The sequence below is a fragment of the Perognathus longimembris genome, chromosome 19, assembly GCF_023159225.1.
Source record: "Perognathus longimembris pacificus isolate PPM17 chromosome 19, ASM2315922v1, whole genome shotgun sequence".
Classification (NCBI taxonomy): domain Eukaryota; kingdom Metazoa; phylum Chordata; class Mammalia; order Rodentia; family Heteromyidae; genus Perognathus; species Perognathus longimembris.
The window spans coordinates 26,620,991-26,635,247 of NC_063179.1; the positions used below are offsets into that span (position 1 = coordinate 26,620,991).

At 48.4% G+C, this 14,257-nt stretch overlaps 1 protein-coding gene and 1 pseudogene across 1 annotated transcript in view; one reads left to right on the forward strand and one right to left on the reverse strand.

The window, feature by feature from the left end:
• Nucleotides 1-14,257, reverse strand: part of LOC125367572 (5-hydroxytryptamine receptor 5B-like) — a 74,196-nt gene that overhangs the window by 31,996 nt on the left and 27,943 nt on the right.
• LOC125367856 lies at nucleotides 2,465-5,069 on the forward strand (annotated as a pseudogene).

The following is a 14,257-nucleotide window of genomic DNA, read 5'->3' on the forward strand; positions in this document are numbered from 1 at the left end:
GTATCTGTCTGTCTATCTATCTATCATCTATCTATCTATCTATCTATCTGTCTATCTATCTATCTATCTATCTATAATATTATAAATTACCATGAGGGTCTAGTCATTTTTACTGAACACTTACTTAACCCTGAGATAGTGGCTCTACTTTTAGTTCCATAACAGTCTCATGGCAAGTATAATTGCCTCGTGAGTGTGTGTGTGTGTGTGTGTTTGTGTGTGTGTGTACCCATCCTAGGGCTTGAACTCAGGGCCTCAGCAGTGTCCCTGAGCTTTTTTTGCTAAGAGTTAGCCCTCTAGTACTTGAGATACAGCTCCACTTCTGGATTGTCTCTCTCTCACTCTCTCTCTCATGTGTGTGTGAGTGTGTGTGTGAGTGGGGTGTGTGTGTCATGGACTTTCTTGCTAGGATTACACCCATGAATGCCCAGCTTCAGAGTTTTTTTTTGGCCAGTCCTGGGCCTTGGACTCAGGGCCTGAGCACTGTCCCTGGCTTCTTCCCGCTCAAGGCTAGCACTCTGCCGCTTGAGCCACAGCGCCGCGTCTGGCCGTTTTCTGTATATGTGGTGCTGGGGAATCGAACCTAGGGCCTCGTGTATCCGAGGCAGGCACTCTTGCCACTAGGCTATATCCCCAGCCCCCAGCTTCAGAGTTTTATTTAAAGTGCATAATAAAACCAGTCGAAAGCTGCATTGCTTTTGTTCCAAGAGTGGAATAGATAAAAAGAATATAACTAGCTGGCCATGTGAGTGCTCAGGAGAACCAGTGGGCTCTACACTCTTCCCAGTAGAAGACTACAGAAGGCTGTGTATGCTGCAGCAGGTGGAGTGACTGGCTGGCTGCCCCTGTTTTCCCAGTGGCCCTGCCCATGGCGCCTGGGCAATCTTTTCTGAAAGTAGGACACTCCACCAATGGCCTTCCTCTTCCTTCCTCATGTGCTCACAAGCCCGCACTTTCTACACTCTACACACCAGACACAACAGCCCTTAGCTTATACAAACATGACAGCACACTCAGACGACTTAGAAACCAACTTGCAAAGGAGTCAAACTAAAAACATTTGGCCTTTACAAGACGTTTAGCTTGATGATAAGGTTAGAAACTGGGGGAAATGGTGTCCAGGAAAGACTTACAGGAAAATGTAGGGATGTTCCGTTTGGTGTTGAGAAGGAGCTCGTGGATGGAGGGAGGGCTGGATCTCCAGGCAGGCTGGCATAACTGCAGTGAGAATGCGTGTCAACAGCTGGGTTGGAAGAGGGAAAAGTTGACACACTCAGAACAGAAGTGTTGGGGAACATGGTTTGATATTGGTCCCAGAGCAGCTAGATTCTGGAAGCTTCTGAGAAAATTAACACAATGAAATGAATCATTAAAAAGAAAGTGGAGCTGGGCACTGGTGGCTCATGGCTGTGATCCTAGGCACTCAGGCGGCTGAGATCTGACGATTGACATTTGAAGCCAGCCTGGACAGACAAATGCTAGAGACTTTTAATCTGCAATTAACCAACAAAAAGCCAGAAGTGGAGCTGTGGCTCAAATGTTAGAGCACCAGCCTTGACTGAAAAACCAAAGGCATAGTACCCAGGCCCTGAGTTCCATCCCTAGTAGCAGCGTCTGTGCACATTCACACATGCAAAACAAGAAAAAGAATAGAATAAAGAAATAATGAAAAGGAGAAAGAGAAGAAAACAGAGATTACACTTTGAAATACTTTAACATCCAAACTCTATTATTGAACAATCCTCAAAGTAAGAGCAAAAATATTAAAACATACAAACGTTCATACTGCACCATTGAATGCCAAGCGTGTTTTTAATTCTCTGTTTTTGGACCTCTCTATATAAATTTTTCTGCCTAAAACTAGTTTTTATGTGGCCAATTTCTCTCAACACTTTCCCTGTTGCTATATATGCTCTTCATAGTTGCACTTTTTATTTATGCTGCTTGATTTATCACTTGTATACTCTGGGCGACTGAAAATGAGACAATTTTCTCATCTTCGAAAATGGAGGTAATTGCAGGGCACTGATGGAATTTGACTGCTATCAGCCTGGGCAGGAAAGTCTATGACACTCTTATTTCCAGTCTCTCTCTCTCTCTCTCCACACACACACACACACACACAAACACACACACACACACACACACACACACACACACACACACACACACAGAGCCAGAAATAGAGCTGTGATTCAAGTAGCTTTGAGCAAAAAAGTAAAAAGTTCTGGGACAGCACCCAGGCCCTGAGTTCAAGACCCAGGACTGGTACAAAAAAAAAAAGTTTGAAACTTTTTTTTGGTAGAGGGAGTTGGTAGAGAGGGAGGATACTGTCACCTAAGTTTTTTCTCCCTTTGCTGAAGGGTCTATAAAATACCTAGTGGGCCAACGCAGTCATAATATTCAATGTGCACATGTGAAAGTGGAACTGGGTATCTCAAGGAGATGGGTGGGGTTGAGAGACATGAAGGAGAACGATGGAAGAGGCGACTCTGATCAGAATGCGTGTACTCAAGCACGGATACTTTGAATTGAACCTCCTATGTACAACTACTTAATGATACTTTAAAAATAAAAACAAAAGCAGTTCTTGAAAAGCAAATAAATCTACCACTCATGGGCTGGGAGTGTAGCTCAGTGGTAGAGTGCTTCATCCTCAGATTCTAGCATGCTGGACGCCCTGAGTTCATATCGTCTTCAGGGAGAAATCACACCCACACCCCCAAGTCTCCCACCTGAACTTGGAGGACTTAAGTCTTCAGTGAGGGTGAGGGTGTGGGTGTGGTGGGATGGCGGAAAGTTGGGTGTGTTGGCGGGAGACTAGAGCTGGCTCAGAAGCTGGACATCACCTCTTTGTCAAGCTCTGTGCCAGCACACGCAGTAGCTACATTTTAATTTTAGTTTTTCCAGGGAGTCGAGAAGCCCTGTCGTGCGTGTGGGGCCGAATTGCTGAGCAGGAGCTGGACAGAGCCAGGTGGAGGACGTTGCCATTTACATACTCCAACACCTGGGTCTGCTACTTGGGCTAGAGGGACAAGCCAGATGTCTGCAAACCACCAGCACCCAGTTTTTCCCGGGCTAGGTGGGGCCTGCTGTCTTCTGGACCTGCCAGGAAGGAGGTGGGAATGAAATTCCTCCCGGATTCCTAAGCAGTTCGATTCCCTCCTGGTCGGACTGCACCACAGGCCCAGTCGCCCCCGGCACCCTCCCATGAGTCCTCTCCAGCCCACCCCCCCAGCTCCATCTGCTGCGGGCGTGGGTGAGGCGACGCAGCAAGAACCACCCTCTTGTGGCCCCGGCTACTTGGGCCCGGTCCACTTCCCTGCCCTTGGACTGCAGGCTGCGAGGCGACCTGCGTGAACGGCGGGGCAGCACGGGAAAGGCCCCACTTTTTCTTGTCTTCTTTTTTTCTTTCCTCCATTGTGTAACAGGTTTCCTGAGGGAGGCTCCCAAGGGAGACTGCAGCTCAGCGGAGGAACCTGGGCAGGGCGCTCTATGCCACTTGCCAATCTTCCCCAAGCACAGTGTCCCCTCCTACTTGCTCACCTGCGGGGTGCAGGGCCTGAGCCTGTGGGCCCTGGAAGCCGCAAACCTCTTGGTGGCCACCGCAGTTCTCCTGGGACCTGAGACCTACAATGGAAACACGGGCCCCGGCGGGGTCGTGGGGTGGAGCCTGGGTGAAGCTGTCCTCCCTGGCTGGGAGCCCTCATTCTCTGTCTTCACCATGCTGGTGGTAACGCTGCTGGCACTGCTGATCGCTGCCACTTTCTTGTGGAATCTGCTGGTACTGGTCACCATCCTGCGTGTCTGCACCTTCCATCGCGTGCCGCTCAACCTCCTGGCCTCGACGGCCATCTCAGACGCGCTAGTGGCAGCCCTGGTGATGTCACTGAGTCTGGTGAGCGATCTGTCGGCGGGGAGGCGGTTGTGTCTGGGCCGAAACCTGTGTCACATGTGGATCTCTCTCGACATGCTGTGCTGCACCGCCAGCATCTGGAAGGTGGTGGCCAACCCCGTAGACCGGTACTGGACCATCACGCCCCACCTGCAGTACTCGCTCTGAGCCTGCTGCCACGCCTTGGTGCTCATCATCGCGCTCACCTGGGCCCTGGTGGCGCTCATCGCCCCGCCCCACTGCTCTTCGGCTGGGGCGAGGTGTATGAAGCGGGGCACCAGCGGTGCCAGGTGAGCCAGGAACCCTCAGACGCCGTCTTCTCCACCGGTGGCGCCCTTTACCTGCCGCTTGGCATCGTGTTGTTCGTCTACTGGAAGAACTCCAAGGCGGTCAAATTTTGTTTCGGTCGCCTCTGCAGACGGGCTGTGCTGCCATTGCCCGCCACCTTGCAGGTGAGGGTTCAGATGTGTTCCTGGGGGAATCTGGGGCGCTGGGGAAAGGGGATGTTTGGGAAAAGGAGAGGGGGTAGGCACTTGTGCGCAGGCTAGGACCAGTGGCCAATGCAGCTGGAGCACCAGAAGAATTTGCCAACTGCTCTTGCGAGGTGCTCCTGGAGCTGCTTGTGAATGCGCGTCTGGTGTGACCCCAAGAAGGTCACCATCCTCGCGGCGTGCGCCATAGACTAAGTTTCACCACTCTCACGTGAGTCCTGAACACCAGTTGGTGTTGTTTGCAGGTGCAGCCTCCCTTCACAGGGGTGGGATCGCTGCATTCTCTGTGCCTTCCTTGCCTGTGGAAGTTGTGTTCAAATCAGGCTCGGAAACACTAGCTTCTCGGGTCTGTCTTGACTTGCAGGACTGTGATTGGCTAGAATTAGACTTGGTGTAGAGGAGGAAATTCCTCTCACCTGTACTAGTTTGTTTCCATCTGACCCTATTCTATCCCCTGCAGTCTAGTGACGCCTCAGCAATCAACTACCTGCCTCTTTCCTGGTCAAAGGGAAAAGTGAAGATTAAAAAACAAAAACAAAAAACAAAAAAAATAAACAAAAAAAAAAACAAGTGTCACTGGGTGTGGGGGGCTTACTCCTGTAATCCTACTACTCAAGAGGCTGAGATCTGAGGACCGTGGTTCAAAGCCAGCCAGAAAGCCAGCCCAGCAGGAAAGTCCACAAGACTCTTATGTCCATTTAGCTATAAAAAAGTCAGAATGGAGCTGTGGTTCAAGCGGTAGAGTGCTGGTCTCAAGCACATGTCTCACGACAGTGCCCAGGTCCTGAGTTCAACCCCTCTCCCCTATCCATGTGCCACTTTCCCTTGGTTATCTCAATGATAAGGATATCCTATAGTTGTTTTGGGAGGAAGCAAAAGAATGGATTGCAATCCCAGCTTGGGACATCTGTTGCTTACTTTATCTGTGCTTTATTTCTTATTTAAACAACTGTTTTCCTACTTCATACAGCCCTTGGTGAAGATTCCAGGAGGTTAGGAATGTAAGACATGCTAAGTGAATACACTGGCTAGAGAAAAATGAACAGGGTATTGACTGGCAGTATACAGGGAATGTAAGATTCCATTGGATGTGTAATGAATTGAGGAGCTGCATTTTAAGATCTCTGATGTTCTATGTGGAGCTTTTGATCTTTTGGCCAGTATCTAAGATATGCTCAGCTACCACCTTACCCTGGAGATGCAAACATTGCTCAGGTATTCCAGGCAGTAACCTCCCAGTCTGGAGTACAAAAGGGTTTATTTCGTACACCCTATTTTATTTTATTTGCCAGTCCTGGGGCTTGGACTCAGGGCCGGAGCACTGTCCTTGGCTTCTTTTTGCCCAAGGCTAGCAACCTACCATTTGAGCCACAGTGCCACTTCTGGCTTTTTCTATATATGTGGTGCTGAGGAATCGAACCCATTAGGCCACATTCCAAACTCCCATACATCTATTTTAAAATAACAATACATGGACTGGGCAAGGAGTGCAGAAGAGTGGAAGAGACAGGGAAAAGTCTAGTTGCTGTTAGTTTTTATTTCAGAAAATTAACCCAGACACTTTGGCTAACACACAAGCACATGCACTTGAAAAAGCAAGCTCTTTTTTTAATTAAAAGGTACAGGAATTTTTAACATAAAATAGGAATGTCAGAACTATAATTAGAAAGTGATGGTAAGGAGAGCTTTATTTAAAATTAATGATGTTCTTTAAAAGGTCCCTCAGAAATGCCTGGGGTGATTATAGCTTTTCCATCTGGTTACCAAGGTAAGGCTGACGTTTAATAACTACATCAAACCAGCAGGCACCTATAGAAATCAGAGGGAAGTGGATACCAGAAAGGTTTGCCAAGCTGATTTTCCTGGTCATTTAGGGAAGATTCAATCCAGGAACTGAATGAGGAAGGTGATGTAAAGAAGAGATGAATGGGTGGAAGGATGGCAGTCATGAGTGATTCATGATTGGAAGGAAGGCCTTTACGGGCCAGGGCAAAGAGGGCATTTAGCCACTCCTGGCATGGTACCCGGGGCAAGCTCTTCTCACTCTGGGCCTTAACTTTTTACCCATCCTGGGGTTTGAACTCAGGGCTTCCAACTCACTTAGCTGCTTGCTCACTGGCGGTGCTCTACCACATCTTCTGTACATCCAGCTTGGCATTTTTGCTAGTTAGAGGTGGATTTTGGAGGACTTTTCTGCCTGGGCTGTTTTCAGACCTCTATCCTCCAGAGCTCAGCCTCTTGAATAACTAGGATTACAGCTGTAAGCCACTAATGCCTGGTGGCCTCAACTTCTGTAATACACAGAATTGGTGTGCAATGTCTAAGAACCATGGGAAGCTGAGACTGTCAATGAAATAGAGCATCTCATTTTGAGGGGTGGCATCAAGGCCTCACTTAAAATCCTGTGGACTGTTTCTGTCAGCATTTGCAAGTCCTCTGGCTATGTGAAATCAAAGACAGATGTGTAAAATGATGTGCCAGGAAATGTATCCCTGTACTTTCCCCCACCTGCACCCTAGAGGCAGTGATGCTGAATTGGATTTAGATGCTGTGAAGCATCTGCATTTCTTTGTGAGGGTGGCAGAAGCCTCTTGATGATGCTGTGTACATCCTTCATCTTTTTTCCCTCAAGAATGAGATGGTTAGGTCCCAGCTTGAAAACAGTATTAGAAAGGTATCTGCTATAGTTCTTGGACTGGGGTTTGACCTTTGGAAAAATGCAAAATTTGAAAGTATGAAGGATAAAAAAATGTGAATGGAGCAAATTTTGTCTTCCAGGCACTGTGCTTGATGTTTTATGTTCACCTTGGACTAAATGGTCATGATCATGGTCCAGCACAGTGGTCTCCCACAGCCTCTGTTAGGAGAAATAAGCTTGAGCAGCAGTAATGTACTACCCTCATCTAGAAGAAGTTGATTTCACTCTCATACTGAGTTCAGTGTGGGTCTGGTAGCTTTCCCGCATCAATCTCATGTAGACAGTAAAGCATGGATTTAATTTTTAACTATGGTATCTAGCACAGGTGGCTTCCAAAGTAGATGGGGAAAGAGAGGGGTGTGGAGATGAATCAGCTGGTAACTGTCTTCTCCTGGAGTGGACATGACACACAGGTATCAGGTGGAGAAACTGGTCGGTGCCAAATCCAAAGGCAGTACGTGCTTTTCATTACTTCGTGCTGCCACCAGGCATTTGTCTTCTGAGACCTGCCCCACTGCACCTGGACATCGCACCTGCAGAGGAATCAGACAGCATAGCCCATCAAGGTGGGTGCCAGGAAACAGGATCTCCAAACTACCCACAGCAATGGTGCCTTTCCAGGAGGGCTAAATGCATCAGAGCACAAACATATTGTCAACATCTCTCAGTGAACAAATTTCATTCCTGGCATGTCTGTCTGAATCATGCCCTTTCTTTCCCTCCAGCTCCCTCCTATCCTCCTTCCATCCCTCCCTCACTCTCCCCTTCCCACCTCTCTCCCTCTCCCCTCCCTCCCTCCCTTCCTTCCTCCCTCCATTCCTTCTTCCCTCCCTCCCTTCCTCCCTCCCTCCCTCCCTCCCTCCCTCTTTCTTTCTTTCTTTCTTTCTTTCATTCTTTCTTTCTTTCCTACTTTGTGCCAATTCTAGGGCTGGAACTCAGAGCCTGGGCATTGTTAAGAGCTCTTTCACTCAAGGTTGGCACTCTGCCACTTGAGCCATAGTTCCTCTTCTGGCTTTTTAATGCTTAGCAGCAGATAAAAGTCTCACAGACTTTCCTGCCTGGGCTGCATAGCTAGTTTTACAGGTGTAAGCCTGGTATCTGGACTTTCATTTTTAACTAATTAATGCTTGTTTGTTTTCCTTTTCAGATTTAATTTGATTTTTGAATTAGCATACAGTAGAAATACAAGGGGGTTCTATTGTAATAAATCCAGACATGCATACAGTGTGCTTTGAATAAGTCCACTTACTCCATTCCATTATATTCCCAATCCTCATCTTTCCTGCCCCCTTTTCAAATAGAATTTGAGGGGCTAAATAAGCTGTCTTCAAATATATGTGTGTATGCATGTGAATATGTATGTGTACACATGTGTATATGTGCGTGTACCTTGATTCTCTTTACTGCACACTAACTTTTCCTTTCCAATCCCCTCTAGACAGTCCTCATTTTACATTTATGTCCTGTATTGTTATTAATCATCATTATCACTTCAGCTCTGTATTCCACAAATGAGCAAGAACATACAGTATTTGACTTAACTCACTCAACATAATGACTCCAATTCAAATATATTAAAAAGATTACATTTTCTTTCAAATGTGAACTTAGCACCTGTGTTAAAAATCATTTGGCTATAGGTGTGTAGGTTCACTTCTATTGATCTATTATTCCATTGATCTATGGATGTCAGGTGGCATAATACTTCCTGCCATTCTTTTTGCTCAATTGCTTTGCCTATTTGGGATTTCTTCGGCTTGTGCATACATTTTAGAACTATTTTTGTGGGGCTTTTTCTTCTAGTTTTGCAAAGACTCCTATTGGGTAACAAACTGTACAAGAAATGTACCCAAGGCCTAACGTATGAAACTGTAATCTCTCTGTACATCCCTTTGACCATAAATAAGAATAAAATTGTTTAAAAGACTCCCATTGGTATTTTGAAAGGGATTTCATTAAATCTGTAAATCACTTTGGGTACTTTGGACCTTTTAACATCAATTTATGAAGACAGGATATCTCTACATTTTTGTGTCCTCTACTCAGCATTGGTAATACTTGTAAAAGCAATCTTTTAAGCCATCTAGACTGGGGCTAACCTGGATTGTCCTGGGTCCCCTAACTTCAAGGACCTGTACAGTCCTAAGAAGAAGGGAGGTGTGTTACAGATCCATGCTGAGCCTCAAACAGATGTCAAAATTCAAGTCTGTCACACCAGCCTACAGGTGTATGATGCTGGATCTTGTCTGGGGGTGTCCATCTATGAGCTCCAACTTGTGCATGGTGCCTTCTGTTTCTACCAGGACCTCTGTCTCAGCCCAGAGGGCCTGACGCTTGGTTCCAAGATTAATCTTTGTGCTTACTTCCATGCTGTGCTCCCCAGAAGCTTGAGTGCTGCTCCCACTCTGCTCCCTGAGGTTGGAGGAGGGGTGGAGGCAGTCAGCTCCAGGAGTTTGGCTATCACTCCCTGTAATATTCTTCCTGGCTCCCACTGTATCACAATGCTTGTCCTTGCCTTTACTTCCATTTTTTTCCTCTCATTAGGTTGTTGCTAGAGAGTAAAGAAGGGGAAGAGAAACAGAGAATGTAGACATCTGTGGTGCTGGGACTGTTTAAACGTTTACTTTTGTAATAAGCGTCTCCTTACATCTATATGGTTCCTAGACAAATGTGGAAGAGGGCAAACACAAACTCTAAACTCTTTGATTTTTTTGTAGGTTTCATAATTTCTTGCAAACTACGTCTCTATTTTTCTTTTTGTCTGGGTGCTGTCCCTGAGCTTTTTAGCTCAAGGCTAGAATTCTAGAGCTACAGTTCTACTTCTAGCTTAAAAAAATTTTTTTATTGTAAAAATGATGTACAAGCAGGTCACAGTTATGTAAGTCAGGTGAAGAGTACCTTTTTTTCTTTCTTTCTTTTTTTGCTTTGCCAGTCCTGGGGCTTGGACTCAGGGCCTGAGCACTGTCCCTGGCTTCTTTTACTCAAGGCTAGCACTCTGCCACTTGAGCCACAGTGCCAATTCTGGCCATTTTCTGTATATGTGGTGCTGGGCAATCGAACCAGGGCCTCATGTATATGAGGCAGGCACTCTTGCCACTAGGCCATATCCCCAGCCCAAGAGTACCTTTCTTTTTGGAAAATGTCATCCATTCCTTTGCTTTCTCCACTGTTTCCCTCCATCTCCACTCACAATTGACAAGTTATATAGTTCATTTTCAACAGTGTCTAGTGAGTACAACTGCTAATTGTTGCTTGAATTGCTACCTTTTGCCCACTAGATGGCGCAGTCTGTATACTTTTCCATCAATTTTAACGACACTATTGACAGGAATTATAAAAGCTCAGTAGTTTAAGTGGCATGTTCTCAACATCCTTTTTAGACTTGGAGGAGTTTTAGAAATCAGGTTTTACAGATAAGGAACTTTTTTTCTAGCAGTTTAGGGAGAACTTAAGAAATAGTAATAATATCGAGTAGCTTCTTTACCCAGAGATGTAACACTTCTGCCACACTGCTTCTCATCCCAGGCCCACAGAAACTGACATGGCAATGGCACAGATTGAATCTGGGAAGGTAAACCCATCTCCCCGTGGTTCTTGGGGGTGGAGAAGCAGTGGAGGGCAGGCTTGGGCTCTTCCCTGGAGAGGATACTGGAACTGGAGCTCCTCTGCAAGAAGCAGAGGGGAATGGCAGGCAGGGAGGCACTTCTGCCACACTGCTTCTCTTCCCAGGACAACAGAAACTGATATGGCAGTGGCACAGATTGAATCTGGGAATGTAAACCCATCTACCTGTGGTGCTTGGGGGTGGAGGAGCAGTGGAGGGCAGGATCCAGGTCTTCCTTGGAGAGGATACTGGAACTGGAGCTCCTCTTCAAGACGCACAGGGGAATGGCAGGCAGGGAGGCACTTCTGCCACTCTGCTTCTCATCCCAGGCCCTCAGAAACTGATATGGCAATGGCACAGATTGAATTTGGGAAGGTAAACCCATCTCTCCGTGGTTCTTGGGGTTGGAGGAGCAATGGAGGGCAGGCTCCGGGACTTCCTTGAAGAGGATACTGGGACTGGAGCTCCTCTGCAAGAAGCAAAGTGGAATGGCAGGTCGGGAGGCACTTCTGCCACTCTGCTTCTCATCCCAGGCCCTCAGAAACTGAGATGGAAATGGTGAAGATTGAATCTGGCAAGGTAAACCCATCTCCCCGTAGTTCTTGGGGGTGGAGGAACAATGGAGGGCAGGCTCCAGGACTAACTGGGAGAGGATACTGGGAATAGAGCTCCTCTGCAAGAAGCAGAGGGGAATGGCAGGTGGGGAGGCACTTCTGAAACTCTGCTTCTGCTCCCAGACCCACATAAACTGAGATGGCAATGGTGAAGATTGAATCTGGCATGGTAAACCCATCACCAAGTGATTCTTGGGGTTGGAAGAGCAATGGAGGGCAGGCTCCAGATCTACTTGGGGGAGGATAATGGGACTGGAGCTCCTCTGCAAGAAGGAGAGGGGGAATGTCAGGCGGGGAGGCACTTATGCCAGTCTGCTTTTCATCCCAGGCCCACAGAATCTGAGATGGCAATGGTGAAGATTGAATCTGGAAAGGTAAACCCATCTCCCCTTAGTTTTGGGGGGTGGAAAAGCAATGGAGGGCAGGCTCCAGTTCTATCTGGGACAGGATACTGGGACTGGAGCTCTTCTGCAAGAAGCAAAGGGAACGCCAGGCGGGGAGGCACTTCTGCCACTCTGCTTCTCATCCCAGGCCCATAGAAACTGAGATGGAAATGGTAAAGACTGGATTTGGGAAGGTAAACCGATCTCCACGTGGTTCTTGGGGTTGGAGGAGCAGTGGTGGTCAGGCTCCCGTCTACCTGGGAGAGGATACTGGGACTGGATCTCCTCTGCAAGAAGCAGAGGGGAATGGCAGGCGGGGAGGCACTTCTGCCACTCTGCTTCTCATCCCAGGCCCACAGAAACTAAGATGGCAATGGTGAAGATTGAATCTGGCAAGGGAAACCCATCTCCCCGTCGTTTTGGGGGTGGAAAAGCAATGGAGGGCAGGATCCAGGTCTATCTGGGACAGGATACTGGGACTGGAGCTCCTCTGCAAGAAGCAGAAGGGAATTGCAGTTGCGGAGGCACTTCTGCCACTCTGCTTCTCATCCCAGGCCCTCAGAAACTGAGATGGAAATGGTGAAGATTGAATCTGGCAAGGTAAACCCATCTCCCCGTAGTTCTTGGGGGTGGAGGAACAATGGAGGGCAGGCTCCAGGACTAACTGGGAGAGGATACTGGGAATAGAGCTCCTCTGCAAGAAGCAGAGGGGAATGGCAGGTGGGGAGGCACTTCTGAAACTCTGCTTCTGCTCCCAGACCCACATAAACTGAGATGGCAATGGTGAAGATTGAATCTGGCATGGTAAACCCATCACCAAGTGATTCTTGGGGTTGGAAGAGCAATGGAGGGCAGGCTCCAGGTCTACCTGGGAGAGCATACTGGGAATGGAGCTCCTCTGCAGGAAGCAGAGGGGAATGGCAGGTGGGGATTCACTTCTGCCACTCTGCTTCTCATCCCAGGCCCACAGAAATTGAGATGGCAATGGTGAAGATTGAATCTGGCAAGGTAAACCCATCTCCCCGTAGTTTTTGGGGGTGGAAAAGCAATGGAGGGCAGGCTCCAGATCTACTTGGGGGAGGATAATGGGACTGGAGCTCCTCTGCAAGAAGGAGAGGGGGAATGTCAGGCGGGGAGGCACTTATGCCAGTCTGCTTTTCATCCCAGGCCCACAGAATCTGAGATGGCAATGGTGAAGATTGAATCTGGAAAGGTAAACCCATCTCCCCATAGTTTTGGGGGGTGGAAAAGCAATGGAGGGCAGGCTCCAGTTCTATCTGGGACAGGATACTGGGACTGGAGCTCTTCTGCAAGAAGCAGAGGGAACGCCAGGCGGGGAGGCACTTCTGCCACTCTGCTTCTCATCCCAGGCCCATAGAAACTGAGATGGAAATGGTAAAGACTGGATTTGGGAAGGTAAACCGATCTCCACATGGTTCTTGGGGTTGGAGGAACAGTGGTGGTCAGGCTCCCAGTCTACCTGGGAGAGGATACTGGGACTGGAGCTCCTCTGCAAGAAGCAGAGGGGAATGGCAGGCGGGGAGGCACTTCTGCCACTCTGCTTCTCATCCCAGGCCCACAGAAACTAAGATGGCAATGGTGAAGATTGAATCTGGCAAGGGAAACCCATCTCCCCGTCGTTTTGGGGGTGGAAAAGCAATGGAGGGCAGGATCCAGGTCTATCTGGGACAGGATACTGGGACTGGAGCTCTTCTGCAAGAAGCAGAAGGGAATTGCAGTTGGGGAGGCACTTCTGCCACTCTGCTTCTCATCCCAGGCCCTCAGAAACTGAGATGGAAATGGTGAAGATTGAATCTGGCAAGGTAAACCCATCTCCCCGTAGTTCTTGGGGGTGGAGGAACAATGGAGGGCAGGCTCCAGGACTAACTGGGAGAGGATACTGGGAATAGAGCTCCTCTGCAAGAAGCAGAGGGGAATGGCAGGTGGGGAGGCACTTCTGCCACTCTGCTTTTCAGCCCAGGCCCACAGAAACTGAGATGGCAATGGTGAAGATTGAATCAGGTAAGGTAAAGCCATCTCCCCTTGGATCTCGGGATTGGAGGAGCAATGGAGGGCAGGCTCCAGGTCTACCTGGGAGAGGATACTGGCACTGGAGCTCTTCTGCAAGAAGCAGAGCGGAACGGCAGGTGGGGAGGCACTTCTGCCACTCTGCTTCTCATGCCAGGCCAACAGAAAGTGAGATGGCAATGGTGAAGATTGAATCTGGCAAGGTAAACCCATCTCCCCGTAGTTTTTGGGGGTGGAGAAGCAATGGAGGGCAGGCTCATGGTCTATCTGGGAGAGGATACTGGGCCTGGAGCTTCTCTGCAAGAAGCAGAGGGGAACGGCAGGTGTGGACGCACTTCTGCCACTCTGCTTCTCATCCCTCGCCCATACAAACTGAGTTGGAAATGGTGAAAATTGAATCTGGGAATGAAATCCCATCTCCACGTGGTTCTTGGGGTTGGAGGAGCAGTGGTGGGCAGGCTCCAGGTCTTCCTTGGTGATGACCATTGGACTGGAGCTCCTCTGCAGGAAGCAGAGGGGCATGGCAGGTGGGGAGGCACTAATG